The sequence below is a fragment of the Zea mays genome, chromosome 10 (assembly GCF_902167145.1).
Source record: "Zea mays cultivar B73 chromosome 10, Zm-B73-REFERENCE-NAM-5.0, whole genome shotgun sequence".
Lineage (NCBI taxonomy): Eukaryota > Viridiplantae > Streptophyta > Magnoliopsida > Poales > Poaceae > Zea > Zea mays.
Genome location: NC_050105.1, coordinates 111,077,702 through 111,096,196, shown reverse-complemented (window position 1 = coordinate 111,096,196; position 18,495 = coordinate 111,077,702). Strand labels below are relative to the sequence as shown.

Genomic DNA, 18,495 nt, shown 5'->3' with positions numbered 1-18,495 from the left:
GGCCGATCAACTCCAACACGCTTCAAAGCCCTCCCCTGCGGCGCAGGGGCTGGGTCCCGCATGTCATGCAGACCGGCTCCGAGCAGAAGAAGCCAAACCGCCGCGCGTGGTGCACGCAACCGCCCGGCGATTACAAGTGATCCTCCACCTTCGCCCAGACCAACGGGCGAGAGAGGCGGGCAGCCATGCAGGCGGCATGCAACCGCGCCAAGTGGACGCACTTCTCCGACTCCCGACACGCCCGCATGGAAGCCCAGGCCCACGCGTCGCGCAACCGGCGCGCCGGATGCTGCATGCAAGCAACTACATCGCCTGCGCCACCACCGTGCCTCCTCGATTGCGGAAGCAATACCGCGACTCGAGGCAACCCAGCGCGCGACCCAGCGGCGCCAGCCTGACACGGCGGCCAACGCGGCCAAAGGAGGGCCAGTAGTAATGACGGTGGCAGACGCGCGGGAGCAGCGGGCACGTCGACAGCCAAGCTCACGTCCCATCCGGGGGCAGCGAGAGAGCCCCCTCTCACGGTGTGAAGACAACGCGCCCGTGATCCGTTCCTCGAACGGCTTGCACACGCCCAACGGCTGCCCCGCCAACTACTCGCCCCGTCGCATTAACTCCGCGGCTGGACAGGTGACGCTCCTGGCAGGAGCAACTGGCGACGCTTCGCCTTCGCCGAAACAACCGCACCAAAAAAGGTACGCCGCATCGTTCGGTTTCGTATCCTTTTCCCTTTTTTCCTCTTTCTCTATCTCTTGCAACAGGGACCGGGAAAGGGGGATACCCCGAAAGGGATCCTTCCCCTTGAAGGAACCAGGCTCCGAGCCTCCTTACTGATCAGGGGTTCGAAGGCTGGCCCCCCGAAAGGTTCAACAGCCGCCTCAGATCGCGTGGGCCCTTCACCCACTACTGGTCAGAGGTTCGAAGGCCGGCCCCTCGAAGGGTCCCACGGCCGCCTCAGGCTACTCGGGCTCCGTGCCCATTACTGATCAGGGGTTCGAAGGCTGGCCCCCGAAGGGTTCACAGTCGCCTCAGACGCCGAGCGAGGGATGACCAGGGGTACGTTCGATACATAACCGAGGCTCGGGCTGCGCTCCCGAGGTACCCTAGGACATTTCCGAGACCAGCGGGAGCGATCTTGTAACGGAATCCCATCAGAGGGAGGCATCGAGCCCTCGGACCCCGTCGCCAGGGGACCGGGTCCGGCAAATCACCCACAGGTACTTTTGGGCGTGCCTCTGGGCCCCTAGCCGACCCCTAACGAACGGGGCACGGACGTCCACTCGGATTACCCGCTTGCAGCTCACCGGAGACACCATGTTCGGTGCCCATCGAGGGTAACATGGCGCTCTCCCCCCTCCTCCTTGCGGAAAGGCGACGTAGGGGCGTATGTAAAAAGCCGAGTCTGTCCCTGATTGCCCTCTCGCCCTGTGCAGAGGCTCGGGGGCTGCTCTCGCAAACCCGGCTCCGGTCGAACCGTTGACAGCGTCAACATACCAGCCCGAGAACTTGGGCCCCGACCGTACACTTGGGCTACGGCCAGCTCGCATGAGGGAACAACCAGACCAGCCGAAGCATTACGCAAGGCATTAAGACCTCGAAGGAGTGAAACCACTCCTCCGAGGCCTCGGGGGCTACACCCGGCGGGTGCGCTCGCGCGCACCCACCGGAACCAAATGCAACCGAGAAAGGCTGGTCCCCTTGCAAAAAAGTGCGACGAAAGCCTCCAAGCGAGTGCTAACACTCCCTTCGAGGCTCGGGGGCTACTGTCAGGGACCATAATTAGGGGTACCCTCAAGACGCCTAATTCTCAGCTGGTAACCCCCATCAGCATAAAGCTGCAGAGGCCTGATGGGTGCGATTAAGTCAGGGATCAGTCCATATGAGCGACTCGATCACGCCTCGCCCGAGCCTAGCCTCGGGCAACTGCAGCCGACTCCGAAGGGGTTTCCGTCTCGCCCGAGGCCCCCCTTCAACGGCGGGCACCTCTCCGGCTCGCCTGAGGCCTTGCCTTCGTTAAGAAGCAACCCTGACTGAATCGCCGCACCAACCGGCCAAGTCGCAGGAGCATTTAACGCAAAGGAAGCCAGGCCCTGCCAAAGGCACCATAGGAAGCTCCGCCCGACCCAGGGCTCGGACTCGGGCTAAGCCCCGAAAGACGGCGAACTCCGCTCCGCCCGACCCAGGGCTCGGACTCGGGCTAAGCCCCGGAAGACGGCGAACTCCGCTCCGCCCGACCCAGGGCTCGGACTCGGGCTAAGCCCCGGAAGACGGCGAACTCGGGCTAAGCCCCGGAAGACGGCGAACTCCGCTCCGCCCGACCCAGGGCTCGGACTCGGGCTAAGCCCCGGAAGACGGCGAACTCCGCTCCGCCCGACCCAGGACGGCGAACTCGGGCTAAGCCCCGGAAGACGGCGAACTCCGCTCCGCCCGACCCAGGGCTCGGACTCGGGCTAAGCCCCGGAAGACGGCGAACTCGGGCTAAGCCCCGGAAGATGACGAACTCCGCTTCGCCCGACCCAGGGCCCGGACTCGGGCTAAGGCCCCGGAAGACGACGAACTCCGCTTCGCCCGACCCCAGGGGCTCGGACTCGGCCTCTGCGGACGACCTCCGCCTCGCCCGACCCAGGGGCTTGGACTCGGCCTCTACTGACGACCTTCGCCTCGCCCGACCCAGGGGCTCGGACTCGGCCTCTGCTGACGACCTCCGCTTCGCCCGACCCCAGGGGCTCGGACTCGGCCTCTGCGAACGACCTCCGCCTCGCCCGACCCAGGGGCTCGGACTCGGCCTCTGCTGACGACCTCCGCCTCGCCCGACCCAGGGGCTCGGACTCGGCCTCTGCTGACGACCTCCGCCTCGCCCGACCCAGGGGCTCGGACTCGGCCTCGGCCATGGAAGACAGACTCGACCCCGGATTCGGAGGAGCCTCCATGTCGCCCAACCTAGGGCACAGGCCAGCCACGTCGACAGGAAGCGCCATCATCACCCTACCCCGAGCCGACTCGGGCCGCAGAGAACAAGACCGGTGTCCCATCTGGCTAGCTCCGCCAGATAGGCAATGATGGCGCCCCGCTAGCTCCGTGACGACGGCGGCTCTCAGCTCTCTTACGGAAGCAGGGCGACGTCAGCAAGGACACAACCGTTCCAACAGCTGTCCCTCCGCCAGGCTCCGTCGCTCCTCCGACAGCCACGACATCACGCCAGCAGGGTGCCAAGATCTCTCCGGCTGCCACATTGGTATGTACTTAGGGCACTAGCTCTCCCCCCTGCTAGACACGTAGCGCTCTGCTACACCCCCATTGTACACCTGGATCCTCTCCTTACGCCTATAAAAGGAAGGACCAGGGCCTTCTTAGAGGAGGTTGGCCGCGCGGGGACGAGGACGGGGACAGGCGCTCTCTTGGGGCCGCTCGCTTCCCTCACCCGCGTGGACGCTTGTAACCCCCTACTGCAAGCGCACCCGACCTGGGCGTGGGACGAACACGAAGGCCGCGGGATTCCCACCTCTCTCTAGCCAGACTCCGGTCTCCTCGCTCCTTTCCCCCCTTCGCGCTCGCCCACGCGCTCGACCCATCTGGGCTGGGGCACGCGGCACACTCACTCGTCGGCTTAGGGACCCCCCGGTCTCGAAACGCCGACAAATATACTATTGTTCTACAGTCTATGTAAATTGTAGATCACTTCTAGTAGCTCAATTTGCATAAAAATATTAATCATGTTTGGCATATATCTATATCAAAACTTCAAACTGGTTCTATTGTCCCCTTTTGCAGTACTAAACCAACTGTAAACACCTGCAAAGTATCTTCGCGTTTGATTGAAGTATCTTTAGAGCTCGCTTTGTGTACCGGTATAATTCCCTTTCCCTAGTTGTTCATCATTTTTCTGTAGCATAAATATTTACTTACTAATTTTGAGTCTGAGCATTTAATTAAATTGAAAATATTATGGTTATTGAGAGTCGCCTAGAGGGGGGTGAATAGGGCGAATCTGAAATTTACAAAGTTTAAGCACAACTACAAGCCGGGGTTAGCGTTAGAATTAAAGTCGAGTCCGAGAGAGAGGGAGAAAACAAATCACAAGCAAATAAAGAGTGTGACACGGTGATTTGTTTTACCGAGGTTCGGTTCTTGCAAACCTACTCCCCGTTGAGGTGGTCACAAAGACCGGGTCTCTTTCAACCCCTTCCCTCTCTCAAACGGTCACTTAGACCGAGTGAGCTTCTCTTCTCAATCGCACGGGACACAAATCCCCGCAAGGACCACCACACAATTGGTGTCTCTTGCCTTGGTTACAATTGAGTTGATCACAAGAAAGAATGAGAAAGAAAAGAAGCAATCCAAGCGCAAGAGCTCAAATGAACACAAGTCACTCTCTCACTAGTCACTATTGATTGGAATTGAACTAGAGACTTGGGAGAGGATTTGATCTCTTTGGTGTGTCTTGTATTGAATGCTATAGCTCTTGTAATGTGTTGGAAGGTGGAAAACTTGGATGCCATGAATGGTGGGGTGGTTGGGGTATTTATAGCCCCACCCACCAAAAGTGGTCGTTGGGAGGCTGTCTGTCGCATGGCGCACCGGACAGTCCGGTGCGCCACCGAACACTGTCCGGTACGCCAGCCACGTCACCCGACCATTAGGGTTCGACCGTTGGAGCTTCTGTCTTCTGGGCCACCGGACAGTCCGGTGGTGCACCGGATAGGTCCTGTAGACTGTCCGGTGCGCCTTCTAGCGCTGCTCTAACTCTGGCGCGCACTGTAGCGCATTGAATGTGGTTGCAGACGACCGTTGGCGCTGAAGTAGCCGTTGCTCCGCTGGCACACCGGACAGTCCGGTGTAGCACCGGACAGTCCGGTGAATTTTAGCGGAGTGGCTCCCAGAATTCCCAAGACTGGCTAGTTCGGAGTTGGAGTTCCCTGGTGCACCGGACACTGTCCGGTGGCACACCGGACAGTCCGGTGCGCCAGACCAGGGCTGCCTTCGGTTATCTTTTGCTCCCTTTGTTTGAACCCTTTCTTTTGACTTGTATTGGTTTATTGTGAACCTTTGGCACCTTTAACACTTATAATCTAGAGCAAACTAGTTAGTCCAATTATTTGTGTTGGGCAATTCAACCACCAAAATCAATTAGGAAAATGTGTAAGCCTATTTCCCTTTCAATCTCCCCCTTTTTGGTGATTGATGCCAACACAAACCAAAGCAAATATAGAAATGCAGAATTGAACTAGTTTGCATAATTGTAAGTGCAAAGGTTACTTGGAATTGAACCAATAAATATTCTCATAAGATACGCATGGATAGCTTTCTTTTCATATTTAACATTTTGGACCACATTTGCACCACGGATTTTGTTTTGTAAATTCTTTTCAAAGTTCTTTTGCAAATAGTCAAAGGTAAATGAGATTTGAAATTTTCTCTCCCTGTTTCAAATGCTTTTCCTTTGACTAAACAAAACTCCCCCTTAATGAAATCCTCCTCTTAGTGTTCAACAGGGTTTTAGATTTTAATTTTGAAGAGGGTATATCAATATGAAATTATAGCAAAAAATAAGATACCAATTGAAAAATTCTTTTCATAACTCAAATTTGAAAGACTATATTTTTGAAATTGGTGGTGGTGCGGTCCTTTTGCTTTGGGATAATACTCTCTCCCCCTTTGGCATGAATCGCCAAAAACGGATGCTTGAGTGAAATATAAGCCCTTGAAACTACCTTCTCCCCCTATGGTAAATAATATATGAGTGAAGATTATACCAAAGTTGGAGAGTGGAGCTGAGCAACGACGAAGGATGAACGATTCGATGGAGTGGAGTGGAAGCCTTGTCTTCGCCGAAGACTCCTTTTTCCCTTCCAATCTATGACTTAGCATGAAATGGACTTGAAAGAACACATTAGTCATAGCACATGAAAGAGACGATCAAAGGTATATATATGAGCTATGTGTGCAAAACATCAATCAAAATTCCTAGAATCAAGAATATTTAGCTCATGCTTAAGTTTGGTAAAAGTTTGTTCATCCAATGGCTTGGTAAAGATATCGGCTAATTGTTCTTTGGTGCTAACATATGCAATCTCGATATCTCCCTTTTGTTGGTGATCCCTTAAAAATGATACCGAATGGCTATGTGTTTAGTGCGGCTATGCTCGACGGGATTATCCGCCATGCGGATTGCACTCTCATTATTACATAGAAGAGGAACTTTGGTTAATTTGTAACCATAGTCCCTGAGGGTTTGCCTCATCCAAAGCAATTGCGCGCAACAATGGCCTGTGGCAATATACTCGGCTTTGGCGGTTGAAAGAGCCACAGAATTTTGCTTCTTTGAAGCCCAAGACACCAGAGATCTTCCCAAGAACTGGCAAGTCCCCGATGTGCTCTTTCTATTAATTTTACACCCTGCCCAATCAGCATCGGAATAACCAATTAAATCAAATGGGGATCCCCTGGGGTACCAAAGGCCAAACTTAGGAGTATAAACTAAATATCTCAAGATTCGTTTTATGGCCCTAAGGTGAACTTCCTTAGGATCGGCTTGGAATCTTGCACACATGCATACGGAAAGCATAATATCCGGTCGTGAAGCACATAAATAGAGTAAGGAACCTATCATCGATCGATATACCTTTTGATCTACGGATTTACCTCCCGTGTCGAGGTCGAGATGCCCATTAGTTCCCATGGGTGTCTTGATGGGCTTGGCATCCTTCATCCCAAACTTGGTTAGAATGTCTTGAATGTACTTCGTTTGGCTAATGAAGGTGCCCTCTTGGAGTTTCTTCACTTAAAATCCTAGGAAATACTTCAACTCCCCCATCATAGACATCTCGAATTTTTGTGTCATGATCCTACTAAACTCTTCACAAGTAGATTCGTTAGTAGACCCAAATATGATATCATCAACATAAATTTGGCATACAAACAAATCATTTGCAAGTGTTTTAGTAAAGAGAGTAGGATCGAATTTTCTGACTTTGAAGCCATTAGCAATAAGAAAGTCTCTTAGGCATTCATACCATGCTCTTGGGGCTTGCTTGAGCCCATAAAGCGCCTTAGAGAGTCTATAAACATGGTTAGGATACTCACTGTCTTCAAAGCCGGGAGGTTGCTCAAAATAGACCTCTTCCTTGATTGGTCCATTGAGGAAGGCACTTTTCACGTCCATTTGATAAAGCTTAAAGCCATGGTAAGTAGCATAGGCAAGTAAAACGCGAATTGAGTCAAGCCTAGCTACAGGTGCATAGGTTTCATCGAAATCCAAACCTTCGACTTGTGAATATCCTTTGGCCACAAGTCGGGCTTTGTTCCTTGTCACCACACCATGCTCATCTTGTTTGTTGTGGAAGACCCACTTGGTTCCTACAACATTTTGGTTAGGACGTGGAACTAAATGCCATACCTCATTCCTCTTGAAGTTGTTGAGCTCCTCTTGCATCGCCATCACCCAATCCGAATCTTGAAGTGCTTCCTCTACCCTATGTGGCTCAATAGAGGAAACAAAAGAGTAATGTTCATAAAAATGAGCAACACGAGATCGAGTAGTTACCCCCTTATGAATGTCGCCGAGGATGGTGTTCACGGGATGATCTCGTTGGATTGCTTGGTGGACTCTTGGGTGTGGCGGTCTTGGAACTTGCTCATCCTCCTTGTCTTGATCTTTTGCATCTCCCCTTGATCATTGCCGTCTTCTTGAGGTGGCTCATCTTCTTGATCTTCTTCTTCATCATCTTGAGCCTCATCCTCATCTTGAGTTGGTGGAGATTCTTGCATGGAGGAGGATGGTTGATCTTGTGCTTGAATGGGCTCTTCGGATTCCTTAGGACACACATCCCCAATGGACATGTTCCTTAGCGCGACGCACGGAGCCTCTTCATCATCTAATTCATCAAGATCAACTTGCTCTACTTGAGAGCCATTAGTCTCATCAAACACAATGTCACAAAAAACTTCAACTAGTCCAGTGGACTTGTTAAAGACTCTATATGCCCCTGTGTTTGAATCATATCCTAGTAAAAAGCCTTCTACAGCCTTAGGAGCAAATTTGGACTTTCTTCCTCTTTTAACAAGTATAAAACATTTGCTACCAAAGACTCTAAAATATGAAACATTGGGCTTTTTACCGGTGAGGAGTTCGTAAGATGTCTTCTTGAGGATTCGATGTTGATACAACCGGTTGATGGCGTAGCAAGCGGTGTTGACCGCCTCGGCCCAAAACCGATCCGAAGTCTTGTACTCATCAAGCATGGTTCTTGCCATGTCCAATAGAGTTCTATTCTTTCTCTCCACTACACCATTTTGTTGTGGCGTGTAGGGAGAAGAGAACTCATGCTTGATGCCCTCCTCCTCAAGGAAGCCTTCGATTTGTGAGTTCTTGAACTCCATCCCATTATCGCTTCTAATTTTCTTGATCCTCAAGCCGAACTCATTTTGAGCCCGTCTCAAGAATCCCTTTAACGTCTCTTGGGTTTGAGATTTTTCCTGTAAAAAGAATACCCAAGTAAAGCGAGAATAGTCATCCACAATAACTAGACAGTACTTACTCCCACCGATGCTTATGTAAGCGATCGGGCCGAATAGGTCCATGTGGAGGAGCTTGAGTGGCCTGTCAGTCGTCAAGATGTTCTTATGTGGATGATGAATGCCAACTTGCTTCCCTACTTGGCATGCGCTACAAATCCTGTCTTTCTCAAAATGCACAATCGTTAGTCCCAAAATGTGCTCTCCCTTTAGAAGCTTGTGAAGATTCTTCATCCCAACATGGGCTAGTCGGCGATGCCAGAGCCAACCCATGTTAGTCTTAGCAATTAAGCAAGTATCGAGTTCAGCTCTATTGAAATCAACTAAGTATAGCTGACCCTCTAATACTCCCTTAAAGGCTACTGAATCATCACTTCTTCTAAAGACAGTAACACCTGTATCCGTGAAAAGACAGTTGTAACCCATTTTACATAATTGGGAAATAGAAAGCAAGTTGTAATCTAAAGAATCTACAAGAAAAACATTGGAAATAGAAGGGTCAGGTGATATAGCAATTTTACCCAATCCTTTGACCAAACCTTGATTTCCATCCCCGAATGTGATAGCTCGTTGGGGATCTTGGTTTTTCTCATAGGAGGAGAACATCTTTTTCTCCCCTGTTATGTGGTTTGTGCACCCGCTATCGATGATCCAACTTGAGCCCCCGGATGCATAAACCTACAAAACAAATTTAGTTCTTGATTTTAGGTACCCAAACAGTTTTGGGTCCTTTGACATTAGATACAAGAACTTTGGGTACCCAAACACAAGTCTTTGATCCCTTGTGTTTGTCCTCAACATACTTGGCAACTACCTTGCCGGATTTGTTAGTCAAAACATAAGATGCATCAAAAGTTTTAAATGAAATGCTAGGTTTATTTGATGCACTAGGAGCTTTCTTCTTAGGCAATTTAGCATGGGTTGATTGCCTAGAACTAGATGCCTCACTCTTATACAAAAAGGCATGATTAGGGCCAGAGTGAGACTTCCTAGAATGAATTCTCCTAATCTTATGCTCGGGATAACCGACAGGGTACAAAATGTAACCCTCGTTTTCCTGAGGCATGGGAGCCTTGCCCTTAACAAAGTTAGATAATCTTTTAGGAGGGGCATTGTCTCCCTTTTGGAAGCCAATGCCATCCTTGATGCCAGGGCATCTCCCACTATAAAGCATACTACGAGCAAATTTAAACTTTTCATTATCTAGCTCATGCTCGGCAATTTTAGCATCTAATTTTGCTATATGATCATTTTGTTGTTTAATTAAAGCCATGTGATCATGAATAGCATCAATGTCAACATCTCTACATCTAGTGCAAATAGAAACGTGCTCAATGGTAGATGTAGATGGTTTGCAAGAATTTAATTCAACAATCTTAGCATGTAATATGGCATTTTCATCTCTAAGATTGGAAATGGAAGCATTGCAAACATTTAATTCATTAGCCTTAGCAACTAGTTTTTCATTTTCATTTCTAAGGCTACCAAGAGAGGCATTTAATTTTTCAATCTTAGCAATAGAAATAGCACGATCATTTCTAAGATTGGCATATGAATCATCACATACATTTGAATCAACCTTAGCAATTAATCTAGCATTCTCATTCCTAAGGTTGGCAATCAAATCATGGCAAGTGCTTAACTCACTAGATAATTTTTCACATTTTTCTACTTCTAGAGCATAAGTATTTTTAACCTTAACATGTTTCTTGTTTTCCTTAATTAGGAAGTCCTCTTGGGTGTCCAAGAGTTCATCCTTCTCATGAATAGCACTAATTAATTCGTTCAATTTTTTCTTTTGTTGCTTGTTAAGATCAGCAAAAAGAGTAAGCAAATTGTCCTCATCGTCACTAGAATTATTTTCATCACTAGAGGTTGCATGTTTAGTGGAGGATTTGGATTTAACCTTCTTCTTTTTGCCGTCCTTTGCCATGCCATGAGCCACTTGTGGCCGACGTTGGGGAAGAGGAGTCCCTTGTTGACGGCGATGTTGGCGGCATCCTCATCGGAGGAGGAGTCGGTGGAGCTCTCGGCGGAGTCCCACTCCCGGCAAACATGGGCATCGCCACCCTTCTTCTTGTAGTACTTCTTCTTTTCCTTTCTTCTCCTCTTCTTGTCGTCGCCCCTGTCACTATCACTAGAAATAGGACATTTTGCAATAAAGTGACCGGGCTTACCACATTTGTAGCAAACCTTCTTGGAGCGGGGCTTGTAATCCTTCCCCCTCCTTTGCTTGAGGATCTGGCGAAAGCTCTTGATGATGAGCGCCATTTCCTCGTTGTCGAGCTTGGAGGCGTCGATATCGATGGGGATTCTACTTGGAGTAGAATCTTCTTTCTTCTCCTCTGTTGCTTTGAATGCAACGGGTTGTGCTTTGGGCACGGAGGAGGATGCGCCTTGCTCGATGATCTTTTTGGAGCCTTTGATCATTAGCTCAAAACTCACAAATTTACCTATGACTTCCTCGGGAGACATTAGCGTGTATCTAGGATCACCTCTTATTAATTGAACTTGCGTAGGGTTAAGAAAAACGAGGGATCTTAGAATAACCTTGACCATCTCATGGTCATCCCATTTGGTGCTCCCGAGGTTGCGCACTTGGTTCACCAAGGTCTTCAAGCGGTTGTACATGGCTTGCGGATCCTCCCCTTGGTGAAGCATGAAGCGACCGAGCTCCCCCTCGATCGTCTCCCGCTTGGTGATCTTGGTCACCTCGTCTCCTTCGTGCGCGGTCTTGAGCATGTCCCAAATTTCCTTTGCGCTCTTCAATCCTTGCACCTTATTATACTCTTCTCTACTTATAGAGGCAAGGAGTATAGTAGTGGCTTGGGAGTTGAAGTGTTGAATTTGGGCTACTTCGTCCGAATCATAGTCTTCATCCCCTACGGATGGTACCTGTACACCAAACTCAACAACGTTCCAAATGCTAGTGTGGAGTGAGGTTAGATGGTGCCTCATTTTGTCACTCCACATATTATAATCTTCACCATCAAACACCGGTGGTTTGCCTAATGGAACAGAAAGTAAAGGAGTAAGCTTTGAAATACGAGGGTAGCGTAGGGGAATCTTACTAAACTTCTTGCGCTCATGGCGCTTAGAAGTTATGGACGGCGCGTCGGAGCCGGAGGTGGATGGCGATGAAGAATCGGTCTCGTAGTAGACCACTTTCCTCATCTTCTTTTTCTTATCGCCACTCCGATGCGACTTTTGTGAGGAGGATTCCTTATCCTTCCCCTTGTTGCGGGACTCTCCTGATGGAGCCTTCTCGTGGCTTGTAACAGGCTTGTCGCCGGTCACCATCTCCTTCTTGGTGTGATCTCCCGACATCACTTTGAGCGGTTAGGCTCTAATGAAGCACCGGTCTCTGATACCAATTGAGAGTCGCCTAGAGGGGGGTGAATAGGGCGAATCTGAAATTTACAAAGTTTAAGCACAACTACAAGCCAGGGTTAGCGTTAGAATTAAAATCGAGTCCGAGAGAGAGGGCGAAAACAAATCACGAGCAAATAAAGAGTGTGACACGGTGATTTGTTTTACCGAGGTTCGGTTCTTGCAAACCTACTCCCCGTTGAGGTGGTCACAAAGACCGGGTCTCTTTCAACCCTTTCCCTCTCTCAAACGGTCACTTAGACCGAGTGAGCTTCTCTTCTCAATCACACGGGACACTAAGTCCCCGCAAGGACCACCACACAATTGGTGTCTCTTGCCTTGGTTACAATTGAGTTGATCACAAGAAAGAATGAGAAAGAAAAGAAGCAATCCAAGCGCAAGAGCTCAAATGAACACAAGTCACTCTCTCACTAGTCACTATTGATTGGAATTGAACTAGAGACTTGGGAGAGGATTTGATCTCTTTGGTGTGTCTTGTATTGAATGCTATAGCTCTTGTAATGTGTTGGAAGGTGGAAAACTTGGATGCCATGAATGGTGGGGTGGTTGGGGTATTTATAGCCCCACCCACCAAAAGTGGTCATTGGGAGGCTGTCTGTCGCATGGCACACCGGACAGTCTGGTGCGCCAGCCACGTCACCCGACCGTTAGGGTTCGACCATTGGAGCTTCTGTCTTCTGGGCCACAGGACAGTCCGGTGGTGCACCGGACAGGTCCTGTAGACTGTCCGGTGTGCCTTCTGGCGCTGCTCTGACTCTGGCGCGCACAGTAGCGCATTGAATGCGGTTGCAGACGACCGTTGGCGCTGAAGTAGTCGTTGCTCCGCTGGCACACCGGACAGTCCGGTGTAGCACCGGACAGTCTGGTGAATTTTAGCGGAGTGGCTCCCAGAATTCCCGAGACTGGCTAGTTCAGAGTTGGAGTTCCCTGGTGCACCGGACACTGTCCGGTGGCATACCGGACAGTCCGGTGCGCCAGACCAGGGCTGCCTTCGGTTATCTTTTGCTCCCTTTGTTTGAACCCTTTCTTTTGACTTGTATTGGTTTATTGTGAACCTTTGGCACCTTTAACACTTATAATCTAGAGCAAACTAGTTAGTCCAATTATTTGTGTTGGGCAATTCAACCACCAAAATAAATTAGGAAAAGGTGTAAGCCTATTTCCCTTTCAGTTATTTTTCAATTTGTGGATGCATCCACATGAATAGAATTTTTTAGAGGGTGCAACTATTTGAGTTCTTATGATGTGCTTAAATTTTTAGTTCATTCGAAAGCTAATTGATCTGTGGTACAAAGGATGGTGGATAAAACATGGATGAACGATGATGCTAGGTACAAATCCATTATAACACAAATATAAATGTGATATCTATAGCTTAAATATAATTTAACCTAAGAATGAAAATGATGATGCATGTAGGCACAACAAGACATATTTACAAGGTGTAAACAGCTTCTTGGCTTTTGCATTTAGAAATTGAGCTGTAGGGAACAAGATTTTATGCCCCTGTAGAAAGTGTGTTAACTCATTTTGGAAAGAGGCAAGTGAAATACGTGAGCACTTAATATGCGATGGTTTTCTAAAAGGGTACACCATATGGAACTTGCATGGGGAGACTAACTCTGTTGTGAATCATGGAAACTATGATACTAATGAGGTTATGGAAGAACCCAATGAAGATGATGACATATCTGATTTGCTTAGAGACTTAGCTGCTGGTTTAGATGATCGAGGAGATTTTGAGGATACAAGCTCTTTTGTTGACCCCTGTGAGGAGCTAGTTGCTATTCAAAAGTTGGCTGCACAAAATAGCAAAGAGTTATATCCAAACTGCAAGAAATATACGCAGCTACGTTTCCTTATTAGATTACTCCACATCAAAATCCTCGGAGGATGGACTGATAGATATTTTAACTTACTACTTGATTTACTTAATGATGCACTCCCTGAGGGTTCAGCACTCCCGAAAATTTTTTATGAACCTAAGAAAATGGTGAAAACAATAGGAATTGGGTATATAAGTATTCATTCATGCGAAAATGATTGCATTCTTTATTGGAAGGAGAATTTAGATCTGAATTCATGTCCAAAATGTAAGGTTTCACGATGGAAATCAATAAAGAAGAGTCTAGATGGGAAACATGTGTATAAGGTTCCAAAGAAGGTTCTTCGATACTTCCCAATAAAGAAAATGCTCCAAAGGTTATTTTTGACCTCCAAAATAGCAAATCTAACATGATGGCATGCTGAAGGTCGAAAAAAGATGGTTTACTTAGACATCCAGCAGATTCACCCCTGTGGAAGAACTTTGACAACAAACATCCAGAGTTTGTTGCAGATAGCCGTAATATTGGCCTTGCATTTGCAACTGATGGCTTTAATCCATTTAGGTCCATGAATGTCAACTATAGTGTTTGGCCTGGTATTTGTATTCCGTACAACTTTCCACCTTCAATGTGCATGAAGCAATCAAATTTCATCCTTTCTTTGTTGATTCCTGGTCGAAATGGACTTGGTAGTGACATGGATGTCTATTTTCAACCCCTTGTTGATGATCTGCTAGATATGTTCGTCAATGGAGCTAGAACTTATGATGCTTCAAAGGGTGAATTCTTCAAGTTGCGGGATGCACTATTATGGCTACATTTATTATATTCTTATAATTTCATTGTTTGCTTCAGATTGGAAAGGATGTGATCTTATATGCCATATTGAGAGATCATCGTGTGGCTAAGGGAACAATTATTTCAACTAATCCAAGCTCAGTGCTAGGAGGAGTTGCTCTAGGAAAGCAATATTGTGAGGTTGTTGTGAATGTTGTGCTGAAAAGGGATGCCCTTCTACCTCGCCCAAATGGTTATTTGGAGGAGATGGGTGATGCTGATCGGATGTCGATCGCATGGCCGTACAAGAGAGTAATAAGCTATCTCTTTGTTGTTTTTTCATATATGGTGATTGCATATTTTCTAACTAATGGTTTCTATGATTATATAGCTAAAAGTGAACAAGACATCAAAATCATCCCAGAGTGCTACAGGTATATATATGATTGACATTGTACCACAATTCTATTTTGTGCTATCTACCACTGATTTTAGTAGATATTCTTGGTTATGAGTTATGACTGCTTCTGGCTATGTGGCTGATTTCAGTAGATATTCTTGATTTTAGTAGGTATGTGGCTGCTACTAGTTATATATTCATTAACGGAGGGAGTATAAAATATTGGCATCCTTACTTTACTAGGTACTCTAATTGATTAGAATAATGCTTTTTGGAGCCAGTCCAGATAACAAATTATCATCTTTTGGTTTTGTCTTGATAAGCATCCATGTTTATATATATATATACTATGGATTTAGCACCAGCTAAATACATCTCTTTTTCCTACTAGCTGGACAACATACATTTCAACGTAGATATTAACTAAACGAAAGCTTTTACAGCCTAGTGGTCACTAAATTTTGGTCGAGTGAGTTCAATTTTTCATCCTCTAGTATTAATGAATTTAATTGCAAGGGCAGGGTGGGGAAAAAATGAGTTTTAATTAATGGAACATTAACAGTGAAAGTGTCTACTTATCTTGTTCTGGAACCGATTAAGTATCAGTTCGAGAGAGCACCTGTAATACGACGAAGGGGGAAGGATGGGGCTGACAAGATGAATCAAGCTAATAAGTTAGAAGGTCAGGATAAAGCAGAGATGAGAGTGTGGCTGTTGACGCTGGCCCTCGGGAATGATCTAGTCACTGAAAACTAAAGCTAGCAAATGATCTCCATGGCATGCTGGTTTGTTCCTTAAAAACTCAAGGGTTGTTTGCATGGACCATTGATAGAAGTTGATGCTCTCTAGTTTGATGTTTTGAGTAGCAGCAAGGTGTCCTTGAGTAGCAGCTTGTTTGACCAACATAGCATGGACCCTAGCAAGGACACTTGAGTAGCCGCTCTCTAAAATTCATGCAGCTCAATAAGCAACAGCAAGGTGTTGTGATCATGCAGTTCTGTTGCATTCAACTACTGTATATTTAGCTTAATCATGGAGCAATGGTGGTATCTATTCTATAGTTTATTTTGGAATGGATTTCTAAGTAGTCTACTAATGATTTGGGTTTTAATTTTGTCAGGAGGGAGGTCCTAGAGGTAGTAAGTGAGAGCACCTAGAGGGGGGGGTGAATAGGTGATCCTGTAAAAACTTAAACTTAAAGCCACAAAAACTTGATTAAGCGTTAGCACAATAAAGCCAAGTGACTAGAGAGGAGATCTTGCAAAACACAACAACCACAAGAGGATCAACACAGATAGCCACATTGGTTTATCCCGTGGTTCGGCCAAGTACAAAACTTGCCTACTCCACGTTGTGGCGTCCCAACGGACGAGGGTTCCAATCAACCCCTCTCCAGCGGTCCAAAGACCCACTTGAATACCACGGTGTTTTGCTTTGCTTTACTACATCCCGTTTGCGAGGAATCTCCACAACTTGGAGTCTCTCGCCCTTACACTTTGATGTTCACAAAGAAGCACGGAGTAAGGGAGGGATGAGCAACGCACACAAGACACAAAATCAGAGCGACAACACGCACACAAGTCGCAACAAGAGCTCACAACACAACCCGACGAGTTCACAACTCAAATAGAGCTCTAGACGCTATCACAAAGAATCAAATGTGCGGAATCGAAGTCTTGGTGCTTAGGAATGCTTAGAGAATGCTTGGTGTACTCCTCCATACGCCTAGGGGTCCCTTTTATAGCCCCAAGGCAGCTAGGAGCCGTTGAGAGCATTCCAGGAAGGCAATTCTTGCCTTCAGTCGCCTGGCGCACCGGACAGTCCGGTGCACCACCGGACACTGTCCGGTGCGGATTTCTTTCCTTCTTTGGCGAAGCCGACCATTGGAGATTCAGAGCCGTTGGCGCACCGGACACTGTCCGGTGCACACCGGACAGTCCGGTGCCCCCATGTGACCGTTGGCTCGGCCACGCGTCACGCGCGGAATCCTCGGCCGACCGTTGGCCCGGCTGACCGTTGGCTCACCGGACAGTCCGGTGCGCCACCGGACAGTCCGGTGAATTATAGCCGTACGCCGTTAATCATCTCCCGAGAGCGACGAGTTCGCCTGTGAATGGCTCACCGGACAGTCCGGTGCACCACCGGACAGTCCGGTGATTTATAGCCGTACACCGCTGTCGAAGTCCCGAGAGCAGCAAGTTCGCTAGAGCCAGCCTGGCGCACCGGACACTGTCCGGTGCACCACCGGACAGTCCGGTGCACCCAGACTGAGCAGACTTCGGCTGAAAGAAGCTATCTCTTTTCCAATTTGATTTCTCCTGTTTCCAGCACTTAGACACAATACATTAGTTCTCAAAACAATGTACTAAGTCTAGAAACATACCTTTAGACTTGATTTGCACTTTGTCCATTCATTGGCATAGATTTACACTTAAGCACTTGTGTTGGCACTCAATCACCAAAATACTTAGAAATGGCCCAAGGGCACATTTCCCTTTCAATCTCCCCCTTTTTGGTGATTTATGCCAACACAACAAAAAGCAACTAATAGAAGTGCAACATCAATACAAATGAGAACTCAAAATTGTTTTGATTCAAATTTGGCATATATGGATCACTCTTTGCCACCACTTGGTTTTGTTTTTGCAAATTAACCTCAATCTCCTATCTCTAAGTCAAACACAATTGTAGAGACATAAAGAGAGTTGTTCCAAGAGAAATTGATCAAAGATTTCAAAAACTCCCCCTTTTTCCCATAATCAACCATTTTCCCCACAAGAGGCCAACTTTTGACAAGAGAGACAATAAGAAAGTTTTGACAAACCAAAAGCTCTATTCTACTATTTTCAAAATTTCTCAAGTGGTAGCTGATCCATTTATTGCTTTGGCCTTATTTTCTCCCCCTTTGGCATCAAGCACCAAAACGGGATCTATCTTGGCCCTAGAACCCCATTGCCTCACCAATATCTTCACATAAGAATACAAAGGCAATAGGAGTACATGAGATGAACTTGGAATAAGTTACCCTCTCATCGGAGTGCAGTGGAAGTCTTTCATGGTCCAAGTCCACCTTTTCCCTTTCAAACCTCCTTTGAGACTAAATTAAGCAAACTCAAGCACACGGTTAGTCTCAAAGGGTCAAGTTGTAGCACATCTCCCCCTAAATATGTGCATCACTCACACATGGACTTTTGAGGTCCGGGGAGTGTTTGTACAACTTGAGCACCACAAGTAAACAACAAAATGCATAAGGAACATGATCAAGGCATAAACACATGTATGCAATAAATCAATCCAAGTTCCGCGAATCTAAGACATTTAGCTCACTACGCAGCCTGCAAAAGGTCTTCTCATCTAAAGGCTTGGTAAAGATATCGGCTAGCTGGTTCTCGATGCTAATATAGAACACTTCGATATCTCCCTTTTGCCGGTGGTCTCTCAAAAAGTGATGTCGGATGTCAATGTGCTTTGTGCGGCTGTGCTCAACAGGATTTTCCGCTATGCGGATAGCACTCTCATTATCACATAGGAGTGGGACTTTGCTCAGATTGTAGCCAAAGTCCCGGAGGGTTTGCCTCATCCAAAGTA

At 47.4% G+C, this 18,495-nt stretch overlaps 1 long non-coding RNA gene across 1 annotated transcript in view; it reads left to right on the top strand.

Annotated features, from left to right (window-relative positions):
* The first annotated feature begins 15,933 nt into the window (after positions 1–15,933).
* The window catches only part of LOC109943184 (uncharacterized), a 31,305-nt gene continuing 28,743 nt past the window's right edge, over positions 15,934–18,495 (top strand). Inside the window, exon 1 of the long non-coding RNA XR_002265913.2 lies at positions 15,934–16,043. This is a non-coding gene — a long non-coding RNA (uncharacterized lncRNA). The remainder of the gene's footprint in view (positions 16,044–18,495) is intronic.